Genomic DNA, 7,663 nt, shown 5'->3' on the forward strand with positions numbered 1-7,663 from the left:
TTTTCAATTTCAACTAATTTGATCCTCAAATTGTTTAAAATTTCGTCAATTAAATCCTTCCGAAGGATCAAAATGGTGATTTTCCCATTTTTAAAATTTCATCAATTTGATCCTCGAAGGGTTTAATTGACAAAATTTTAAACGATTTGAGGATCAAATTAGTTGAAATTGATGAAAACTAAGGACTATATACATTGACAGTTGGAAAATAATTGAGGGACCAAAATGAAGATTTTCTCTAATTAATAATTAAAATGATATTTTATAATAATGTATTTAATTAGTAAGTAATTATATATCAATCACATAATAATTACTTTTTACTCTACATTACTTGAAAATTGCTATTCATATATAGCAATTGATCGAGAGATGTTGTATCATGAGGCCTGCAAATTTTTCCATAATATTAGGAGAAATTGTAATTTATACCCCTCACAAATATGTCAATTATCAATGTCACTCATTAATTATTAGTGGTGTAAATATTGCTCATCAATTTTTCAAATGTGACATAATATTTGAAATGTGATCATTTGAACTTATATGCTCTTGCTTGGTTGGAATGCGGAGTCTCTTTACACAATGCAAAATTCTTATCATATTAATGAGAATCTCATTCCCCCTCCCCTCCAATTTTTTAGGGTGTTTGGTTCGAGCTATGTTATATCACATAATTCATACATTATTGAAGCTTTTATGTATATAATGTTCTTTTAATTTATATGATAATCCATGACATACAAGAGGATTGCTGAAATGCCTTTTTGAACTATTTATTTTTAATTCCAAGACAACATATTTATTTTTGTACTCTTCTCTCACCAAACGCACTCCTCTCCACCTATTTTCCTCTCCTCTCATTTATTTTTCTCTTCTGATCTCCTCTCACTCCACGCAAGCCTTCAGATTTAAACTCTCACCGCCCTTCCACCAACATTCGGAACCGCCGCCATCAACATCCGACACCGCCCCGATTATTATTGTAGTACACGATTTTTTATTGTTGGAAATTAGGGATCTCATCATAATTGGATAAGGCATAAGTCATATATTAGGTTGAGAAGGATAATTTTTGATGGAATGATTGGACTGGGTGTTACCTTACCTCATCAGGGCATATTACAGATCAAAGGTCCAAGAGTCATTCTACGAGGATTACGGGGTGCTCACTGATTGAGTGCTGCAAAAATGCATATTTAAATCGCTAGAAGGAGGGCTTGAACCTCCGACCTTGTGGTTAACAGCCACACGCTCTAACCAACTGAGCTATTCCAGCTATTTGTTAATTTATGTCTTTTTACAAGTTTGATAAGAAACTTTATCTAGTCTTATGTTTATGACCAAATAAGTTTTAATCAATAATTTGTGTTCTTTGTAAAAAAAAAAAAAAAGTATTATCAAATATTATTGACTGCAGTATGCAATAATACATGCAACACAAAGGTAAAATAAATTATATGGGGTACAACTGTACAAGACAAATATTATGAAAACATTAATCCCAGCTCAAAAACGATGATTGAATGAGTGGAACATGACCCTTATATCTAGATATCACAAATTTGATTTTATCAAAACTTCTTTGGTCTAACTGGTTGTTCATAGTCTTTCAGTGCGATTTATCTCTCTGAATTTTTTACACTTTTAGCTTCACGACTATAGTGGCACTTACAGGATTGGTTCACGACTTTCAATTTTGCATTTCGACTTTCAGTGGCACTCCTCATCTGCACACTTTCCTCTCTGTTTGCACGAAGAAACAAAAAGCGGTCCTCTACAAACAAGATATGTGATATGGGGGGGCCTCTTGCAATGCTCAATCCATGCAACAAGCCACATCGCATTTTATTCTCAATAAGGGCACTCAGACCCTCCACTACTAATAGGAACAAATATGGTGAAAGTGGGTCACCCTGCCGGAAACCTCTTTTCGGAATTATAGGCCCTAACTGACATTGTTCATGGAGGATATGATATTTAAGAGTACTGACCGTTGCATAGATGATATCCACCCATTTTTTCACGAAGCCCATTTTATCCATTACTGCTGCACAAACCGCCATTCGACACGATCATATACCTTACTCATGTCAACCTTAAGTGCCGCCACCCTTTCTTTACCTTGAGTCTTTTGCTTGAGATAATGATGAGCTTCATAGGCAAGCATAATGTTGTCCGTAATTAATCGGCCAGGCATGAACACGCTCTAAGCACTAGAAATTAGACCATATAGAATTGGCTTCATTCTATTAGCACATACTTTCGCCGCAATCTTATACAGCACATTACACAGGGCTATCGGGCGGAGATCCTTCATGGACTCGGGATTAACTTTTTTTCGGAATCAGCACTACAAAGGTGTCATTTGCTCTATCAGACATACATACAGTCTCTAGGAATCTTCGACAAAACAAAGTAACTTTGCCCCCAATCACTTGCCAAAAATGTAGATAAAAACCCGGTCCGAACCCGTTTGGACCAGGCGATTTATCGGGGTGCATTTAGAACACCGCATTGCGCACCTCCTCCACACTTACTTGGCGTAATAATCGAACATTATCCTCAGGCTTAACATGAGACTGGATACATGCTATAACTTCTTCCATCTGCTCATTCATCAGTCTATCAACCCTATTCCTTCTCATCCGCATTTTCACTGAATTATAGAAGTATTTCGTATTCTGATCTCCCCCCTTCCACTAATGCTCTTTTGCTCTCTGCTTCCAGTAAATATGGAAGTAATTTACTTTTAATTTCCTTTCTCACTTAAATTAGGTTGTCACGCACGCATATTACATCTGCTCCCGTATGATCAAGTTAACGCCTTTATTTCTCTTTATGAATATTTTTCTTGAAGTTGGGAACAACAATATTGATGTTTTCAGTTGAAGACTTTGCATGAAAATCATGTGTAATCAAGAGAAACGAAAGGCAAGGGATGTACAAAAGAAGCAAATAATGGTTTTTAAAATTGTGTATTTTTTTTTATCAAACTAACATCTTTTCGTTCTATTGAAACGAGTTTTTTCTCAAAATAGTCCCTCGACTATGGCTCATTCTCAATTTTGCATTTCGACTTTCAATTGCACTAAATGTGGTCCCTTGACTTTCAAAAACTCACCCAATTTGGTCCTTCGTTACATATTCCATCTAATAAGTGTTAAAATGAAGGGCATTTTCGTCCATTTACCCATTATTAGCCTAATAAACATCGAGAAATAGTTAATGGACCATTTTGAGAATAGTCGAGAGACCATTTTGGGAAAAACTCTTTTACTTATTTCATTTTTGTTTATTTTCATTTGTTTAGACTATCAAATTATAATTTCTATACATTTTTTTCTTACAAATATAAATAGTTAAAATCGCGCAATCCAAACCTCAAAATTTTTAACTTTCCTTATAGACTTTTTCCCTCTATCTAAATATACAAACTATTCCTATGAAGTTTTACAATAAGTTCCGTAAATTTCATAAATACTCATATACTTTTTATTTTTATTTTTTTTATATTCATAGACAATAAATCACTATGTATCACATTAAATATTTCTTTTACCTTTGAAAATAATATAATTTTTTTTCGAGCTTAGACACCCAAAGAGTGCAAAATGTAGGGAAAATATTAGACCGAAAGGTAAGTTTTTTCAGTAAACTTCTCAGATGAGCCGAAAAGTAAAATCTCGTCAATGTTTCCTGCAATATTTTCTGTATTTGATTTCGAAGTAACTATTAAATTTTATATTAATTTGCATTATTTAAGATATTGTATGACATCTTTTATATGTTTTCCTCTTCCTTTTTTTTATTATTAATAATTAATTATAAATTATTAAGGCAAGTATAATTTATTTTGTAATGTGGACACATTATTTTTAATAATTTTTATTTAATTAAATTATAACTTAATTATAAAAATTCTACCTAATAATTTTATTATATTACACGAGAGACAATAATTACTATAAATAATGTTTAAGTCAATCATAAAATCTATTGTACTGTGGGCACATTATTTTTAATTATTTGGGTTTAATAATATTATATCTTATTTTACTCAAAAAAAATATTATATCTTATTTATAAAAAATCCAAAGTAATATTTTTAGTATTACGGATGTGACTAAGAATTATTTTAATCGGTGCCTAAAAAATAAGTATTTATGAAATTTACAGAACTTATTGTAAAACTTCATAGGAATAGTTTGTATGTTTATATAGATGGAAAAAGTCTGTAAAAAAGTTAAAAATTTTGAGGTTGGATTGCACGATTTTAACTGTTTATATTTCTAAGAAAAAAATGTATAGAAATTCTAATTTGATGAAATCTATAAAATGAAAATAAACAAAAATGAAATAAATACAATAGTTTTTCCCAAAATGGTCCCTTGACTATTCTCAAAATGGTCCATCAACTATTTCTCAATGTTTATTAGGCTAAAAATAGGTAAATGGACGAAAATGCCCTCCATTTTAACACTGATTTGACGAAATTTGTAACGGAGGACCAAATTGAGTGAGTTTTTGAAAGTCGAGGGACTACATTTGGTGCAATTGAAAGTCGAAATGCAAAATTGAGAATAAGCAATACTCAAAAAACTCTATTGAAACAATGAATAATTAAAATTATCAGGCATAATAGTTTTCTAAAGATGGCTGATAACGGGAAAATCATCTCCTCTCAACGTGAGGATCAAGATCTTTTGGAACGGAGTACGAAGAAATCGAAGGTGAATGTTGGTAATCCGAGTCTCAAGGCAATAGATACTGTTATGGAATCACCTTTGGATTCTGCTGCGGGGGATCCAGCGAACGTATTGTCGGATAGCGAGATGGAAACTCCGGTGGCGGATGTGGCGATGGTTGCTGATTCAGAGACATTCTCCGCTATTGAAGTGGTCCTAGATACTCCATCTGGGGCGATTGATCAGCCGATGCAAGGGGAACCAGGAAACAACCATCCTGTGACTGGAGAGACCCCGACAAAGGTACCAGATCAAATCCCCTCTGTGGGCGATACTCCGCTGCCGAACCGATCCTACCTCGATTCTGTCGTGGGTTCTGGATCAGATACTGCCCCTTTCCTCATTGCTAATGGCAATGAGAACGAGGTTCTGGGTGGTGATGATGAGGCTGACCCTAGGGAGGTGGATGATGATCCTACATGCCCTACGATTCGGCTTACAGACCAAGAAAAGGAACGGATACGGGAGCCATGGCGGAAGTCTCTCATTATCAAGGTCATGGGCCGAAAAGTGGGTTATGCCTACTTGTTACGACGTTTGAGCGCGATGTGGAAGCCGAAGTGCAGAATGGAGTTGATTGCCCTCGAAAACGACTACTTTTTAGTCAAATTTGGTTCGGTCGAAGATCTTGAATTCACAATGTTTGAGGGTCCGTGGATGGTCCTCGATCACTATTTGATTGTCAAACAGTGGATGCCAAATTTTGATCCGTTGACGGATACGACTGAAAAGGTCCTTTTATGGGTTCGATTTCCAAATCTACCAGTGGAATACTATAATCTTCTTACTCTGCGACGGATTGGGTCGGGTTGATCATACTACAAGCCTAGTCTCGCGAGGAAAGTTTTCTCGAGTGTGTGTTGAAATCGATTTGACTAAACCTCTGATCTCTCGGTTCACTTTGGAAGAAAAAGTGTGGCAGGTGGCGTACGAGGGTATGCACCTTGTTTGTTTCTCTTGTGGGCTGTATGGTCATAGGAAGGAGGCTTGCCCTGAGGTTCCTTACATTGCAGATGCTGCTGCAATCCCTCCAACAGAACCGGCTGCGGAACAAGGCGCCGGTCGTGCCCTTTCGGATGGGGGTAGAGCTTTGAACATGAACAAGCCTATGCAGTGTGGTGCTCCTTATGGCTCTTGGATGATCGTCACGCGTAAGGAACGTGGACAGGTGGGACGACCAGCTGGTCAGGGTCGGCAGGGAGATAGAGCAGGTAATCGTGAAAAATCGACTGCTACTGCGGCTACACACAAAGTTTCAGGCTCAAGGTATGCGCTACTAGATGCCGAACCTACTGGTGATGATCAGGACATGGCACTTACTAATGGACAATCGCCATCTGATCGGCATGGTAAATCTCCGGAGAATTTAGCGAAGGATCCAAGTACTGTTTCGAAGTCGCCTTCTATGGGTGGGAGACCGCGGCGTGCGAATGTTATTGCAAATGAGAAACAGATTACAAACGATGTCCCTGCTGCCCAGACATCGGCCAGAGAACAGAATCCATCCGGGGGGTAATACGCTTAGAGGTTCATGTTCAAGGCGAGCTGCCGAGGAGGATGAGCATGTGGTAGTCCGGGGCGAGCAAGGGGGTAACTTGATTGAATCTACACGGGTTTGCACTGGGGAACGATTACATGCTGATATGAATACCACTGCCTGCCCCTCCTCCCGAACACCACGGGGATCCGCCTGACGGTATAGACTTTGAGGGAGATGTGGTTATGGACATAGAGGATAATTGCGAGGCTACTTCTAGGGGGGCCGATGGGTCTTCTACCCCTGTTTGAGTTTTCTGTTATGTGTTTTCTTTTTCGTTTCCGTTTTGGTTTCTTCTCTTTGTTTTCTTGTTTTTATAAAGTTTATTGTTTGGAACTGTCAAGGCGCTGGTGGTAAAGCTTTCCACCGCGTTCTTAAAACTCTTGTTCAGACCCATAAACCCGCTATTCTTGGCCTCGTCGAACCTAAGGTCGCAGGCTCTCAAGCAAATGCTATTTGGACGCGACTTGGCTTTTCAGATTGGGTTCGAGTGGAGGCGGTGGGTTGCAGTGGGGGTATTTGGATTTTTTGGCATGTTGCTACTCAAGTCGTGGTTCAATTTACTCATCCTCAGTTTGTAGTTTTGCAGGTCGGTGTGGATCCTCAAGATTACTGGTTTTTGTGGTAGTCTATGGAGCGAACTTCAAATGACCAAGCTGGGTCTCTCAGGTCCTATGTTGATTGCTGGAGATTTTAATTCTGTTGTTAACCAAAACGAAACCTCTAATTATTCTGCTTTCTCGTTACAGCGGAGCTCAGAATTTGCTGATTGGATCAACTCTGAAGGTCTCATTGATATGGGATTTCATGGTCCAAAGCTGACATGGGTTCGGAGCGACCAGTCGGGTTTTACAAAAGGGGCAAGGCTTGACCGGGCTCTTTGCAATATCGCTTGGAGACATCGTTTCCCGGAGGCTACAGTTATGCACCTCCCCCGGATTTCGTCTGACCACGCCCCTGTCCTTATTCGGATTGAGGCAATGGATGTAAGCCGCAACAGGGCTCCGTTTCGTTTCCAGGCTGCTTGGCTCACCGTGAAGGATGTCGTGCAAAACGCTTGGCGTCCGAGCATGGGTTTTACTGAAAATATCCCGGTCACCACGGCTGCTCTTTCTGATTGGAATAAGCACGTGTTTGGTAATATTGTTCACCGCAAAAAAATTGTTCTTGCGCGTTTAAATGGGGTGCAGCGACAGATTGCTCAGAATTGCCATGGTGCCTTAGTAAAGTTGGAAAAGAAACTTGCTGCGGAGTATCAGGAGATTCTCTATCAAGAAGAACTCCTGTGGTACCAGCAGTCTCGCGAAGACTGGATTGTCTCCGGGGACCGGAATACGAAATACTACCATATTGCTACTACTATTCGCAAGTCCAGAAA

At 38.5% G+C, this 7,663-nt stretch overlaps 1 non-coding gene across 1 annotated transcript; it reads right to left on the reverse strand.

Moving 5' to 3' along the window:
* Positions 1-1,205: 1,205 nt before the first annotated feature.
* Positions 1,206-1,279, reverse strand: TRNAN-GUU. The gene has a single exon. It is a non-coding gene; the product is annotated as a tRNA-Asn (tRNA).
* Positions 1,280-7,663: the final 6,384 nt, after the last annotated feature.

Source organism: Ipomoea triloba, chromosome 9 (genome assembly GCF_003576645.1).
Source record: "Ipomoea triloba cultivar NCNSP0323 chromosome 9, ASM357664v1".
Taxonomy (NCBI): Eukaryota; Viridiplantae; Streptophyta; class Magnoliopsida; order Solanales; family Convolvulaceae; genus Ipomoea; species Ipomoea triloba.